Consider the following 17,879-nt stretch of genomic DNA (forward strand, 5'->3'; position numbering starts at 1 on the left):
GCCGGGATGAATCGAGTACATGGTCTTGTGAGCTTCTTCCATCAGAAGATCTCTTATTCCTCTCGTCTTAGGTACCCAAATCCTATCTTGGAATACCTTCAGTCCTTGACCGTTTGTATCGAACACTAACGTTTTGCCCAAACATTCTTCCTTTCGTTCATTTTTCTTTAAAGCGTCTTCTTGAGCTTTCTTGATGCTTTCCTCAATTGTTAAGACAACTTCAATTCTTAATGATCTTGGCCTTTTTCTTTCAAGGCTCACTTTTCGGCTTAAAGCATCAGCTACGATATTTGCTTTACCAGGGTGATAAAGTATCTCACAATCGTAATCCTTAAGCAATTCTAGCCAACGTTGTTGTCTCATATTCAATTTCTTCTGATTAAAGAGATATTGAAGACTCTTATGATCAGTGAAAAGTTTGCATTTCGTGTCGTAAAGATAATGCCTCCATATCTTTAGGGCGAATACTACCGCTGTCAATTCCAGATCATGAGTGGGGTAGTTCTTTTCGTGTTTTTTCAATTGTCTCAATGTATGTGCTATCACATTATCCTTTTGGGTTAGAACACAAACCAACCCAGCTCCAGATGCGTCGCTACAGACTACGAAGTCTTCAACTCCGTTCTCGGAAATAGTAACAAGACATGGCTTGTATAATGACTCCATACGTTATCTCTTCATCCTAGGTAATAGTCGTAACTATTATGTTTCCTTCGAATGAGTATCCACTTTTGGAATTCTTGCATGCAGGCGGTGTTCGATCTTGCACCCGCTCCCTATTCCATGTTGAACTTTCAATTGTGACCTTCAAGTCGCAATCTCGATCTTTACTGGAGACTCCTCCTTATTTCTAACAAACTTAAGATAAGTTCTTTCCTTCGATTACCATAGTAGACGGATGGGTCATGTTCTAATGAACTCTATTCGTATTATGTACTGCTTAGATTCAAGTCTTTTAGAGTCGAGTCTCTGAACGTATTATACCTTCCTTTGTGTTCCAATGTGATCACATTCTAGCATGTAGTACTTCTAGCTACAAGCCTCTTACTTTAATAATGATTGGGATACTTCAATCTTCCAGTTTGAGTAAGATACTACATCGGACTTGGTTCTCTAAACCACATGACTAACTCATCTTGGTCGGACCGATTCGATATAACCTCTTGGGTCGGAATAACAATCATCTTCTTAGTCATTACCAAAATGATGGTAACGACAGACTAGAACAAAACGGAATCAATTATTAGCTTCTTGGTAACCTCGTGACTTTCCCTGATCCAAGTACGAGTCCTGTGCTTTCGGTAGTATAGGCCTCTACTACCATTCACACCTACTCATACTCGTCCTAACTATTGTCTCGCAGTTCTCCAAGTCACCATACAAGAATTTCACATAGTCATTCAATACACCAGATAACAAAACCAGGGTTTATAATATTTCTTGAAACGATTACACAGAGGTTCAAGTTTACCCTATACTATGCCTCTAATAGGCTACACCACATGTTACTATTCACATTGCTACTTTAATACTTGATCTTCAGATATCAAGTATTTACTTTTAATTCCCAGCGTTGTTATTTGCTTCGTCGAGGATCATATGGATTGCCCTTGGTCTTGGTGGTGTATCTGGACTTGCTGCCTCGTTTTTCTTTGGACAGTCTCTAGAAATATGTCCTTCTTCCCTACATCCGTAACACACCCTCTTGGGAAACATACACTCATCGGTGTAATGCCTGATCTCTCCACACTTGAAACAAGTCACCTCCCTTCCAGAGTGTTTATTGTTGCACTTCCCGCACCATTTTTCTTTACCTCCTCTTTTGCCAGAATTTGAGAACATGTTGCTTTTGTTGGACCTCGAAGACCCCTCAAATTTCCTCTTCTTGCCAACATCAACCTTGTTGGTGGTCGTGTCGTTGATCATTTCTTCAATAGACTTAGCAACCCAGATAGTTGCCCCAAGAGTAGGTGCCTGGCGTACTGGCACAGTAAGTTCGTCCTTACTTTGTTGAAGTGAACATTTTGTCTCTTCCATCTGTTGATCCAACATCGTCCGCACCATTGCCTGTACCCATGCCATCGTGATTGGCTCAGGCTGCGGGTTATCGTTTCCCAATCCACTTTGAGTGTTTGCCATTTCGATCTATACACCAAAGTAGGTGAATTTAGATCTTTATTTTTGATAGACATTTAAATCTTCGTTATCACTCCGAAACATTTGCATGCTAGTTCTAATATCGTAGTCATACGTTTAGAATCCTGAACACATAAGGTTTCCAGATCTGGTCGGCAACAGACCATAGATTCGAACAAATAATATCATATATGGAAAACATATAGCATTTAGCACATAAAAGCATTTTAGGCATCTTTCCTAAAATATACTAGTGCTCGTATCTAAAATATGGTAGACACTCATCTCACGATCATTACTTAGCATTCTAAGTTTAAGTCTAGAAATCCTATAAATTCCTAGTTCGCTTAAACTAATGCTCTGATACCAAATGTGACATCCCCATTTTTACGGCCAGAAAAGACCGATTTGTTTATGCTTTATTTGAAAATCAGAGTATATATATATATATATATATATATATATATATATATATATATATATATATATATATATATATTAGAAATATGTTGCGGAATTTGTTCCCAGAAAAACTTGATTAATATGTTATCAAGGCATTTCCGAAGAAATGTATTTTATTCATTTTAAAACTTTGGGATGTCATCGTTAATACAAAAACATAAGCATAAACAGAACTTACATTCATTTACACTAGTGATTTACATCTCCTTTAATCTCTCAGTGTAACGTAGTTTCGTATCGACACCTGTGATACAAATAACTTGAGTGGGTTAGGTTGGGAAACCTGATGAGTACATAGAGTTTTCAACCCACAATAATAAAGTTATTGTGTTTTATAATCAAACAATTAACCCAAATATCCATCCCCATTATCTTCTTTATTTCTTAAGGACTTACCCTAAGAATCATCTATCACTCATTCCTAAGGATTCATCTTAAGGAATAGGCACGAAGTACATCGTCGCCAGGGTTTATATAACAGACACTAAATTCATAGTTGCCAGTGTTCATCCAACATGTGCTAAGTCCATAGCTCTCATTTATCGACAGTATTATTCACGGGAATCCACCTGAAATAAATGTCAATGAGTTTTTAGAGTACACCAGGTGAACATATTGTTCACAACACCTACAGGTTGCGAGCCTGCTAGTGTTGCACGGACCGTCTAGAATAGTCCATGGTTGTCATCCATACTCTTCTAGATGACGGGGCCAACGTTTGGGTAAGAGCTTATCTCATTTTTCACCCCTCACCCTCATCTCATGATCTATATCACCGATCATCTCATTTATCCAACTCATCTTTCATCACATACCAACTATTTCATCTACCCATGTTTTACCCAACATTTTGTAGATATAAAATATATATACCGTTTAAATCATTTAAAACCTGTATAAATCATTCATTCAATATCCATCTCAAATAAACAAACAATATATATTCAGATAGCACGTATTTTATATAAAATACTTCATATCTATGTGTAAGATGAAAGTGACTATACACTCACCTGATGTGGTGGTGATTGGACATCACTTCGTTCCTTAAAACAATATTTTTCTATGAAACCGGGAGGTTTGCTCAAAAACCCGGGCTTCACGCAGGCAGAGTTTCGACTTGAAAAATTTATTTTCTTGGGGACTTCGGGACTTCGGGGCTTCGGGACTTGCTTTGGGTATTAGGGAGGTTCCCTAGGCTTCGGGGGGTGTTAGGATAGCTTAGAAGAAAGTGGAGGGTGTAAAGGTGTGAAATTTGTAAACAAAATCCGGAGAGTCTCGCTTTCTATTTATAGTAACCGAAGTCTAAATTACGTTGTGCGTAAACTTCATGTACGCGGGGCGTACTGCCTTGCGAGGCTCTACGCTGGGCGTACTGTGATACGTGGCTCCGGACGTGTCAAGTGTGCGAGATACGTGTTTCATGCGAGGGAGTAGGCGAGGTGGCCAATCTCGGACCGTGTACACGAGTACGCTGGGCGCACTCTAATTTTTACAACTTCAAAAATTCGTAATTTTCGCATACGAGCTCCGTTTTTTACGTTTTTTATATCCACGCGTAGGTGAGACCGTGCTATACAACTTTCGTTTAGACTCTGTCGGCTAATTTTGAATTTATTTTTAAAGTTATATTTTTTACAGTTCGGGACAGGAAAAGTCCGTTAAAAATTCATAACTTCTTCATCCGACGTCCGTTTTCGTCTGTCTTTTTACCGTTGAACTACTATCAACGAGATCATCGATTCTTGTTTAGGTTGTGTCGGCTAAAAATTGCTTGATCTATAATTCGAATTCCGGGTTGCATACTGCTATGCCAAATCTTAGAAAATTCATAACTTCCTCATACGAAGTCAGATTTGGACATTCTTTTTATGCACGCTCTCAGTTTAAAGTATACTACGACTTTAATTTAGATCGCTAAGGCTAAACATCACTTTATCGTAAATTCACTTTTTACGTCACACAGTGTCGTGCCGGTTCTGTCGCGAAACTTCGACAAGTCATAACTTCTTCGTTATAACTCGGATTTCGGTATTCTTTATATCTCCGGAATCCTTGTTTCAATCACTACAACTTTCTTCATAGATATCGGGTTTATCTAACATTTATTTTCGACGCTTATTTTTATCCTTAATTTATTATATTATCATAATTAAATATAAGGTACATAAATTCACATAAGTCATTCTTATTACTTGAAAACGAGTTACAAATGTTGACCTAGACTACTACATCATCTTTAATGCTTTAGCCCAGAAATACGGGCGTTACAATTCTCTCCCCCTTAGGATGATTCCGTCCCTGGAATCATACATCAACAATCAAATGCGGATAGCGACTCATCATGTCACTCTCCATTTCCCAGGTGAGATTTGGCCCATTCGTATGTTTCCATCGCACAAGCACTAAATCGACCATCTTGCGTCGCAACTTCTTAGTCTTACGGTTAACAATTGCCTCTGGTTCTTCAATTAACCTATTGCTTTCATCCAATCTTAATTCAGAAATTGGAATTATGTCGGGAACTTCTCCCGTGAACTTCCTCAACTAACACACGTGGAAAGTGTTATGAATAGGATCTAGTTCTTCTGGTAGTTCTAGCTTGTAAGCTTGGTTCCCAAGCCTATGAAGAACTTTAAACGGTGCTATAAACCTTGGACTCAACTTTCCTCTTTTACCAAATCTTATAAGTCCCTTCCATGGCGAGACTTTAAGTAAAACCAAATCTCCAACTTCGAATGTTATCGGTTGTCTTTTCTTGTCAGCATAGCTCTTTTGACGATCCTGAGCTGCTAACATCCTTTCCCTAATCACTTTCAACTTTTCAGCAGTCTGATGAACTATCTCGGGTTCTATAAACTGCTTTTCTCCAGCTTCAAACCAACATGACGGCGTTCGACACTTTTATCCATACAAAGCTTGATAAGGTGCCATCTTGATGCTTGAGTGGAAACTATTATTGTAGGAAAATTCTACCAAAGGTAAATATTCATCTCAGTTACCTTGGAATTCCAGGGTACATGCTCTTAGCATATCCTCCAATGTTTGAATCGTTCGTTCGCTCTGACCATCGGTTTGCGGATGGTAGGCTGTACTTAGACACAATTTCGTACCCAATTCCTCTTGTTGACTTCTCCGAAACCTTGACGTGAAACGACTATCACAATCTGATACAATCGTTTAAGGAACACCGTGAAGTCTTACTATCTCTTTCACGTAAGCATTTGCAAGTTTATCCATAGACCACTTTTTTTTTCATTGGCTGCTATGAAGTGTGCACTTTTAGTAAACCGATCAACGACCACCCATATCATGTCGTGATTGTCCTTCGTTCTGAGAAGTTTAGTAACAAAATCCATGGTGATGTCTTCCAATTTACCCATAGGTACAGGTAAAGGTTCTAAACTCCCATATGGTTTCTGATGTTGTGCTTTAACTCTGGCACATGTTACACAGTCGGCCACATACTTTGCAACATCGAGCTTCATCGTCGACCACCAGTAGTAGGGTTTCAGATCCCTATACATTTTCGTGCTGCCGGGATGAATCGAGTACATGGTCTTGTGAGCTTCTTCCATCAGAAGATCTCTTATTCCTCTCGTCTTAGGTACCCAAATCCTATCTTGGAATACCTTCAGTCCTTGACCGTTTGTATCGAACACTAACGTTTTGCCCAAACATTCTTCCTTTCGTTCATTTTTCTTTAAAGCGTCTTCTTGAGCTTTCTTGATGCTTTCCTCAATTGTTAAGACAACTTCAATTCTTAATGATCTTGGCCTTTTTCTTTCAAGGCTCACTTTTCGGCTTAAAGCATCAGCTACGATATTTGCTTTACCAGGGTGATAAAGTATCTCACAATCGTAATCCTTAAGCAATTCTAGCCAACGTTGTTGTCTCATATTCAATTTCTTCTGATTAAAGAGATATTGAAGACTCTTATGATCAGTGAAAAGTTTGCATTTCGTGTCGTAAAGATAATGCCTCCATATCTTTAGGGCGAATACTACCGCTGTCAATTCCAGATCATGAGTGGGGTAGTTCTTTTCGTGTTTTTTCAATTGTCTCAATGTATGTGCTATCACATTATCCTTTTGGGTTAGAACACAAACCAACCCAGCTCCAGATGCGTCGCTACAGACTACGAAGTCTTCAACTCCGTTCTCGGAAATAGTAACAAGACATGGCTTGTATAATGACTCCATACGTTATCTCTTCATCCTAGGTAATAGTCGTAACTATTATGTTTCCTTCGAATGAGTATCCACTTTTGGAATTCTTGCATGCAGGCGGTGTTCGATCTTGCACCCGCTCCCTATTCCATGTTGAACTTTCAATTGTGACCTTCAAGTCGCAATCTCGATCTTTACTGGAGACTCCTCCTTATTTCTAACAAACTTAAGATAAGTTCTTTCCTTCGATTACCATAGTAGACGGATGGGTCATGTTCTAATGAACTCTATTCGTATTATGTACTGCTTAGATTCAAGTCTTTTAGAGTCGAGTCTCTGAACGTATTATACCTTCCTTTGTGTTCCAATGTGATCACATTCTAGCATGTAGTACTTCTAGCTACAAGCCTCTTACTTTAATAATGATTGGGATACTTCAATCTTCCAGTTTGAGTAAGATACTACATCGGACTTGGTTCTCTAAACCACATGACTAACTCATCTTGGTCGGACCGATTCGATATAACCTCTTGGGTCGGAATAACAATCATCTTCTTAGTCATTACCAAAATGATGGTAACGACAGACTAGAACAAAACGGAATCAATTATTAGCTTCTTGGTAACCTCGTGACTTTCCCTGATCCAAGTACGAGTCCTGTGCTTTCGGTAGTATAGGCCTCTACTACCATTCACACCTACTCATACTCGTCCTAACTATTGTCTCGCAGTTCTCCAAGTCACCATACAAGAATTTCACATAGTCATTCAATACACCAGATAACAAAACCAGGGTTTATAATATTTCTTGAAACGATTACACAGAGGTTCAAGTTTACCCTATACTATGCCTCTAATAGGCTACACCACATGTTACTATTCACATTGCTACTTTAATACTTGATCTTCAGATATCAAGTATTTACTTTTAATTCCCAGCGTTGTTATTTGCTTCGTCGAGGATCATATGGATTGCCCTTGGTCTTGGTGGTGTATCTGGACTTGCTGCCTCGTTTTTCTTTGGACAGTCTCTAGAAATATGTCCTTCTTCCCTACATCCGTAACACACCCTCTTGGGAAACATACACTCATCGGTGTAATGCCTGATCTCTCCACACTTGAAACAAGTCACCTCCCTTCCAGAGTGTTTATTGTTGCACTTCCCGCACCATTTTTCTTTACCTCCTCTTTTGCCAGAATTTGAGAACATGTTGCTTTTGTTGGACCTCGAAGACCCCTCAAATTTCCTCTTCTTGCCAACATCAACCTTGTTGGTGGTCGTGTCGTTGATCATTTCTTCAATAGACTTAGCAACCCAGATAGTTGCCCCAAGAGTAGGTGCCTGGCGTACTGGCACAGTAAGTTCGTCCTTACTTTGTTGAAGTGAACATTTTGTCTCTTCCATCTGTTGATCCAACATCGTCCGCACCATTGCCTGTACCCATGCCATCGTGATTGGCTCAGGCTGCGGGTTATCGTTTCCCAATCCACTTTGAGTGTTTGCCATTTCGATCTATACACCAAAGTAGGTGAATTTAGATCTTTATTTTTGATAGACATTTAAATCTTCGTTATCACTCCGAAACATTTGCATGCTAGTTCTAATATCGTAGTCATACGTTTAGAATCCTGAACACATAAGGTTTCCAGATCTGGTCGGCAACAGACCATAGATTCGAACAAATAATATCATATATGGAAAACATATAGCATTTAGCACATAAAAGCATTTTAGGCATCTTTCCTAAAATATACTAGTGCTCGTATCTAAAATATGGTAGACACTCATCTCACGATCATTACTTAGCATTCTAAGTTTAAGTCTAGAAATCCTATAAATTCCTAGTTCGCTTAAACTAATGCTCTGATACCAAATGTGACATCCCCATTTTTACGGCCAGAAAAGACCGATTTGTTTATGCTTTATTTGAAAATCAGAGTATATATATATATATATATATATATATATATATATATATATATATATATATATATATTAGAAATATGTTGCGGAATTTGTTCCCAGAAAAACTTGATTAATATGTTATCAAGGCATTTCCGAAGAAATGTATTTTATTCATTTTAAAACTTTGGGATGTCATCGTTAATACAAAAACATAAGCATAAACAGAACTTACATTCATTTACACTAGTGATTTACATCTCCTTTAATCTCTCAGTGTAACGTAGTTTCGTATCGACACCTGTGATACAAATAACTTGAGTGGGTTAGGTTGGGAAACCTGATGAGTACATAGAGTTTTCAACCCACAATAATAAAGTTATTGTGTTTTATAATCAAACAATTAACCCAAATATCCATCCCCATTATCTTCTTTATTTCTTAAGGACTTACCCTAAGAATCATCTATCACTCATTCCTAAGGATTCATCTTAAGGAATAGGCACGAAGTACATCGTCGCCAGGGTTTATATAACAGACACTAAATTCATAGTTGCCAGTGTTCATCCAACATGTGCTAAGTCCATAGCTCTCATTTATCGACAGTATTATTCACGGGAATCCACCTGAAATAAATGTCAATGAGTTTTTAGAGTACACCAGGTGAACATATTGTTCACAACACCTACAGGTTGCGAGCCTGCTAGTGTTGCACGGACCGTCTAGAATAGTCCATGGTTGTCATCCATACTCTTCTAGATGACGGGGCCAACGTTTGGGTAAGAGCTTATCTCATTTTTCACCCCTCACCCTCATCTCATGATCTATATCACCGATCATCTCATTTATCCAACTCATCTTTCATCACATACCAACTATTTCATCTACCCATGTTTTACCCAACATTTTGTAGATATAAAATATATATACCGTTTAAATCATTTAAAACCTGTATAAATCATTCATTCAATATCCATCTCAAATAAACAAACAATATATATTCAGATAGCACGTATTTTATATAAAATACTTCATATCTATGTGTAAGATGAAAGTGACTATACACTCACCTGATGTGGTGGTGATTGGACATCACTTCGTTCCTTAAAACAATATTTTTCTATGAAACCGGGAGGTTTGCTCAAAAACCCGGGCTTCACGCAGGCAGAGTTTCGACTTGAAAAATTTATTTTCTTGGGGACTTCGGGACTTCGGGGCTTCGGGACTTGCTTTGGGTATTAGGGAGGTTCCCTAGGCTTCGGGGGGTGTTAGGATAGCTTAGAAGAAAGTGGAGGGTGTAAAGGTGTGAAATTTGTAAACAAAATCCGGAGAGTCTCGCTTTCTATTTATAGTAACCGAAGTCTAAATTACGTTGTGCGTAAACTTCATGTACGCGGGGCGTACTGCCTTGCGAGGCTCTACGCTGGGCGTACTGTGATACGTGGCTCCGGACGTGTCAAGTGTGCGAGATACGTGTTTCATGCGAGGGAGTAGGCGAGGTGGCCAATCTCGGACCGTGTACACGAGTACGCTGGGCGCACTCTAATTTTTACAACTTCAAAAATTCGTAATTTTCGCATACGAGCTCCGTTTTTTACGTTTTTTATATCCACGCGTAGGTGAGACCGTGCTATACAACTTTCGTTTAGACTCTGTCGGCTAATTTTGAATTTATTTTTAAAGTTATATTTTTTACAGTTCGGGACAGGAAAAGTCCGTTAAAAATTCATAACTTCTTCATCCGACGTCCGTTTTCGTCTGTCTTTTTACCGTTGAACTACTATCAACGAGATCATCGATTCTTGTTTAGGTTGTGTCGGCTAAAAATTGCTTGATCTATAATTCGAATTCCGGGTTGCATACTGCTATGCCAAATCTTAGAAAATTCATAACTTCCTCATACGAAGTCAGATTTGGACATTCTTTTTATGCACGCTCTCAGTTTAAAGTATACTACGACTTTAATTTAGATCGCTAAGGCTAAACATCACTTTATCGTAAATTCACTTTTTACGTCACACAGTGTCGTGCCGGTTCTGTCGCGAAACTTCGACAAGTCATAACTTCTTCGTTATAACTCGGATTTCGGTATTCTTTATATCTCCGGAATCCTTGTTTCAATCACTACAACTTTCTTCATAGATATCGGGTTTATCTAACATTTATTTTCGACGCTTATTTTTATCCTTAATTTATTATATTATCATAATTAAATATAAGGTACATAAATTCACATAAGTCATTCTTATTACTTGAAAACGAGTTACAAATGTTGACCTAGACTACTACATCATCTTTAATGATTTAGCCCAGAAACACGGGCGTTACAATATATTACACACACCTACCCATTCTTTCCCAACAATTCTTCTATTAAAAGTTAATGATTTACTGTATTAGCCATACAATGATAAAACTTCGACACTTTTTTCCGATGGGTAAATTTCATTCCGGAATGTATTACACGCATCATTCCACTCTTTCCATTTTCTTCTAATAAAAGTGATTAATGAGTCAGCGCATGAAACCACATGTTGATGAAATCTCGCAAGACTATGTCAGTGAATGGTTGTTCAAACCTATACTATCAGGAGATATCACAAACTCACTAGATTACTAGTTTAAACTCTGATATGATGATTGCTTCCGTTGATGGCTTTGCCGCTGATGCTATGTCATATTGATATATAAATTCCTTATCTCAATGGTAACTTTTGGATGACTATGAAAACTTAAATCATTATCTTGAAGCACAAGCGTTTTACGACGATATTTTCTCTACTAATGACTACGCAAGGGTAAAGAGCTTTTCTTATAAAACATGAGAATTCTCACTCTCCTAGGTTACTTTTCAATTCATTCAAGTAGCTGAATTTATCTCAAAAAAGAATATCTCAACCATCATCTTCCTTAAGCTTTCATCATGTCAAAGGTTTTGTACGAGTTTTCTCCTAACGCTAATGTCGTCAAAGGCACGCATGCCCCTGATTCTCTAATTTTTATTCAAGCAAACAATGTGGCATTCTCTGAAGTTATTTCAAAATAGTTCGTGAACTCAGGAATTGAAGACTTTGTCAAATATGTCAAAAGCTGCCCTTTTCGATATGCCTTCGCGACTTCCTAGAGTCATTCTACCCTAAACAAGTATGTAAGTTCTACTATTCTTGCTCTGTTGATTTTGAGGCTCAAACCATTACAGGAACCATTGGAGATGGTCTATCTAGGGTTATTATTAATGTGGAATCCTTTCGAATTGATCTTCGTCTTCCTCGACCAGAAAACTATTCTGAAATTCCTTCAGAAGAAAAATGCAAGTCCATTCGTAGAAGATTAGGTTATAACTTTTCTCTTCAGGGCACCTCTTGTGATCCGCTAAACTAAACTCTTCGTCAGTGTTTTTGTGTAGGGTGGAAGTACCTAACAAGAGTAATTGGTAAATGTCGTGGACACAAAACTGGGAGCTTGGATCAACTAAATCTTTTTGAGCAAAGAATTATGTATTCCATTGTGCGCAACAAAATGCTGAATTTTTCTCAACTTTTTATTGATCAGTTGATTGATTGTATCACCGGGAACACGAAGCCAACGTAAGTTCCCTATCCCTGTTAGCTTGGACTGATTTTGGCTTGTGATGAAGGTTATTTTTGTAAATCTTTGAGAATCAATTACCTTCTCTCATTGATCAAAATGGGTATAAATACAGAAGATACATTGTAAAAGAAGGAAACCCTAAACTAAATATGGAACAAATAATATGCAACAAAAATACATTTAATATACAACAGAGAATCCGAAATATATAAGGCATAAATTTCGGCTAATACTCCCCCGCAGTCGAAGCTGTAGTTGGTCGGATAGTGAGACTGGAGCGGAAACGGATGAAAAGTTGACGTGGCAGTCCCTTCGTAAAAATATCGGCATATTGGTAGTCAGCAGGAACATGTAGCACGCGTAAAGACCCCAAACACACTTGTTTGCGGACAAAGTGGATGTCAATTTTGACATGTTTCGTGCGTTGCTGTTGAACCCCAATTTTGGCGAGGTAAACAGTTGAAATATTGTCACAATATATGATGGTAGCATGACATAATGGAAGATGTAGCTCAAGAAGAAGGTTGCGTAACCATGTGGTTTCAGCCGTGGCATTTGCGACCTCTTTGTACTCAGCTTTGACGCTTGATCGGGAAATGGTAGGTTGTCGTTTGGACGACCATGAGATGAGATTGTCACAAAGAAAAACAGAATAACCAGATGTGGAGCACCTAGAGTCGGGGCATCCCCCAATCCGCATCAGAGTAAGCAATGGGATTAGTGGATTTGGAGGGTGAAATGTGGAGTTCGTGTATATTGGTGTCATTGAGATATCAGAGAATACGTTTAAGAAAATTGAAATGTGGTTCACGCAGGGCATGCATAAAAAGGCAAACTTGTTGAACAACATAGGCAATGTCGGGGTGAGTGAATGTCAAGTATTGAAGTGCCCCAGCTAGACTGCAATAAAGAGAAGGATCCGTTAGAGGGATGTCTGCGGTGGCGCTGAGCTTGGAGTTCATATCAAAAGGCATAGTGGATAGTTTGCAGTCTTGCATTTTAGCGTGATTGAGGATGTCATGAACGTATTGATCTTGAGATAAAAATAATCCTCCATGTTTGTGTTGAACATGAACACCAAGGAAGTGATGAAGAGGACCAAGATTAGACATTTCAAACTCCTGAGACAACAAGTCAATGAAGTATCGTAGAGTGGCAGTGTCTGAGACTGTCAAAAGGATGTCGTCCACATAAAGAAGTAAATAGGTTGTTTTTTGGCCATGTTGGAACACGAAGAGAGAGAGAGAGAGAGAGAGAGAGAGAGGTGTCACTGTTGGTGCTTTTGAAAACGTGTTGTTGGATATAAGTGGCAAATCGATGTTACCATGACCGGGGGGCTTGCTTGAGTGATATGTGCATATTTATACACATAATTATACATCATAACTTAATATTTTAATTACTTTTATGCCCTTATTAGAACAAAAGATACTTAATTTGTTATGAATTGTGTTATAGGGATAAAAGACGTGCTTGGGGCAAAAAGGAAGCTGGAAGCTGGACCTGGGAGTTGGGAGTTTCAATCAAAGCTTTAAAATGAAGAAAAAAAATACCCAACACGTCGTGGTGGATTTCCCACGGCGTGGTGAAGTGAAGAATCCTAATTTGCTTCAAAGACTTGTAGAACACGAGATAAACACGAAGAGCACGACGTGGTGGCCTTACCACGTCGTGGTGATCTGAATTCGGAAAAACTATAAAAAGGTCTCATTCTCCTCCGAATTGGGACCTTTGGCTCTGGAAGTAATCATCACTTTTGAAGGCAAAGCACCTGTTCTTAGGCTTGGAAGCAAGGAATTCGATCATACCATTGGAATGAGGAGCATGAAGGCAACAATTCTCTACACTTCGACTTTTCATTAGATTTTTCCATGTCAATTACTTTTAATTTCGATTTTATGTTCTTGTTTGCTGAAATCATGAGCTGAAATCATGAGTTACAATTCTCATGACTTTTAAAAAGGTCGATTTTTCCATGTGGTTGAATTTATGGATTGGATTTAGTTATTTGGTTATTTGTTGATTTTGCTTATTAAAGAACCTCAAGTACTTTTGATAACTGTTTTCTCTACTTATTGTTCAATTTGATTAAGTTAGTATGACTATCTTCTTAGTTAAATTTGAATCTTATGATCTTGTGAATTGCAAAATTGTAGGACTAGAGTTGTGAACAAAACCTAGGGTTAAGTAGAAAAATGGGTAAAAAGGTATAGGAGCTAATATATGACGACAAATCATATATTGAATTGAATCAATAAACTAAATTGATCAATTGATTATAAGTCTAATCAATTCGAACCAAACACTAGTAAACTTATAAGTTTGTCCGCTTGATCACCGAATAAATAAGCTAGTTTGCTAAAGGATTAAATTAGAGAATATTAATTTGGTCATCTTAGGAATCAGTAACCAAAGAAACTAAAATCCATTGCACTCCCATAAATCAACCATAATATCAAGTAAATATGAAGTTAAACGAAAGTCTCTCACTCACCTTTGGTAATTCATTTTTGCTCTCTTGCCTTAGTTTAGTCTTAGCTTAATTAATTGATAATTAGCTAGTTTGGTAATTTAAGTATCTAGTCTTGCAAAACTAGGAAAACAAAACCTTTTCTAATTTTATTAGTAAGTAGTTAATAGTAGAATAAAGTTAGCCAAAACACTGTTCCTTGAGTTTGACGCTTGTTCTTACCATAGCTATACTATTACACGATTAGGTACACTGCCTAGTGTGTTTAATAGTCTAATGAAAGAAACATTAGTTTTATTAAACTGAAATTTGAACAAATATATATACACATTAAATACACATCATTGAGCCCATATAAAGATTTACGCAAACGACATACATGTTTGGGATTTCCCGAGTCCACGAATCCTGGTGGTTGAAACATATAAATAGTTTCTTAAAGATCACCATGCAAGAAAGCGTTCTTTACATCTAGCTGATGGATTGGACATGATCGTGAAACGGCTAGACTGAGAACCATATAGATGGTGGTGGGTTTCACTACGGGACTAAAAGTTCCATTCCAATCAACTCCGACTTGTTGACATTTACCATTAATCACCAGTCTTGCTTTGTAACGTGCAAGTGTCCCGTTTGCATGAAATTTGTGCCGAAAAATCCACATACATCGTATAACATGAGCATCAGGTGGACGTAGCACAAGTTCCCATGTATTGTTGTCCATTAATGCTTTGTATTCATCAGTCATAGCACAGGACCAGTTTGGATCAGCCATGACATGGTTATGAGACTTGGGAAGAGGGGACACGGTTGGAGTTGGGTTGTCGGTGGTAGTGTGTAGGTTAAAAGGGGTTTTGGGATTAGAGATGCCAGCTCGCAAGCGAGAGGTCATAGGGTGTAGAGGAGTTGGTGGTGGAGGAGTGGGGTTTGGTTGACGGGAGCGACGAGAGTAAGTGAGACGATAGGAGATTGGAGTGGAGTTAGCTAGTGGTGGTTGGGGTGAAGTGGCGTCAGGTTGGGCGGCGACAGTAGGGGTGGTGGGTGATGGTGTTGTTTTAGTGGGTGGGGGGTGGTTGGTAGGGGTTGGAAAATTATAGGGTTTGGTTTCGAATCATGGAAGGGGTATATGGGAGGATTTTGGTTGATGGTGGTATAGGGGAATGTGGATTAGTCAAAAGTAACATGCCGCGAAAGAATGACCTTGCCCGTAGAGAGGTCAAGGCATCTATAGCCATGGTATTTGGGTGGGTAACCATGGAATACACACATGGTGGAACTGGGGGCTAGTTTTTGTGGACAGGTTGCATTGAAGTTGGGATAGCAAGCACAGACAAATACGTGAAGGTGGTCATAAGTGGGGTGTTTAAGATAGAGAGCGGAGGTAGGGGTGCGGTTTGAAGTAATTTGGTGGGTAAAATGTTATGAAGGTAGGTAGCAGTGGGTAAAATGGTGGTAAGGATGCATGGTTAAGGAGGGATAACATGATTTCGTTTAGGAGATCAATGCTTGGAAGTATGTGGGCATGAAAATGGATATGGAGACCGATAGTGGAGGAAAAAGTATGAAGTTGATGGTTATCAAATTCACCACCTTTATCGAATTGAAAGGTTTTGATGGTGGTGTTGAACTGTGTTTGAATGAATGTGTGGAAATATTTTATTTTGTCAAGTGTTTCATATTTGAATTTGAGAAGAAAAACCCATGTATAGTGAGTGAAGTCATCAAATATGATGAGGTTATATTTAAAGCCGGTTTTGCTTGGGATGGGAGAAGTCCACAAGTTGGCATGAACAAGATCAAAAGGTTTTAGAGTGTTGGATGTGGAATCTTTGAATGGTAAACGTTTGTGTTTGGCAATTTGATGATTGACATACAAAATATTTATCAACTTTATTACAAGAAATATGTTTATTAAAACGAAGAAAATCCATTACATGATGTCTTGGATGTCCTAGTTTAAAATGCCAAATGGTCGAAGTAGAAGAAACATTAAAAGATAAAGCTGGAGCGTGTGCTTGGTTGGTGAAGGGGTAGAGATCCCCGGAGCTATTGTGCCTCGCTGTGAGCTTCCCGGTCTTAAGATCCTTAACAGAAAAACCAAATGGGTCAAATTCGACTGAAACAAAATTGTCACGACAAAACTTACATACATACATAATTTTTTTGATGACATTAGGTGTGTGAAGGATATTTTTAAGGTGAAAGGGGTTGGTAGGGTGGGGTAATATGGTATGTACTGATCCAAGAACTGGTACCTGATTACCATTACCAACAAACACAGAGTTAGTAGACGAAATACAAGGGGTAGATATTTTACCTGCTTCCGCAGTAAGTTGGGTGGTGACACCCGAGTCCATGTACCACTGGTCATCATTAGGGTTGAGAGTCATAGTGGAAAAAACAGCGTCAAGTTCAAAGGGTTCCAATGGGTTGACTTCTGCAAGAGTGGCTTGTGGCTGGCATTCGAATTGTTGAGACGGACCAACAACAGGAGACGGGCCAGAAGGTGTTCCCGAAGGGGCGGCCCAACCGCTTTGGGTCGGATATGGACACGGGGGTGGAGAAGCCCACCAAGGAGCAACTTATAACGGTGATGGGTAAGCAGACCAGGGCACTCGCTAGTGGCCTGAGGACGGGCTGGGGCGGCTGTATGGATGCGAGTTGTTCGATCTGCCAGGCTGCTAGTTGGTGGACCTGTTTTGAGGTGCAGATGGAGTGAATCTGCGATTAGGATTACGTTGCTGGGATTGGCGACCATGATTTGCAGTCCCATCACGACGTGGTGGTGGATTGGGAGGCGGTTCATGTTCGACGGTGGCTGCAACCTCTATTGGTGAGGGGGTGTCGCGAGCACGCTGGCTTTGGTACTCCAGTTGACGCATAGAATACGTCGTGTCCCATGTAGGTAGGGTTTGATTGATGTAAGATGCAACAGGATCATACTTGAAAGGTAGGCCACACACAAGCTGTAAAACAAGGTGGTTTGTAGTGACAGGACATTCCACATCTTCAACTTGGTTTGCAATGTAAAGATCGAAGTTCTGGTAATTACTATTTTTCCCCTGGAATGAAATTTCTTTACAAAAGGCTCCCTACGTACACTGGGCATACATAGGTGTACGCTTAGCGTACTGGGGAAAGTTGGTCGC

At 39.0% G+C, this 17,879-nt stretch overlaps 1 pseudogene; it reads right to left on the reverse strand.

The window, feature by feature from the left end:
- Window positions 1-15,166: 15,166 nt before the first annotated feature.
- On the reverse strand, window positions 15,167-15,478 carry LOC145158484 (putative mitochondrial protein AtMg00820 pseudogene; annotated as a pseudogene).
- Window positions 15,479-17,879: the final 2,401 nt, after the last annotated feature.

This window comes from Lactuca virosa, chromosome 2, assembly GCF_052849685.1.
Source record: "Lactuca virosa cultivar CGN04683 chromosome 2, Lactuca_virosa_CGN04683_v6, whole genome shotgun sequence".
Taxonomy (NCBI): domain Eukaryota; kingdom Viridiplantae; phylum Streptophyta; class Magnoliopsida; order Asterales; family Asteraceae; genus Lactuca; species Lactuca virosa.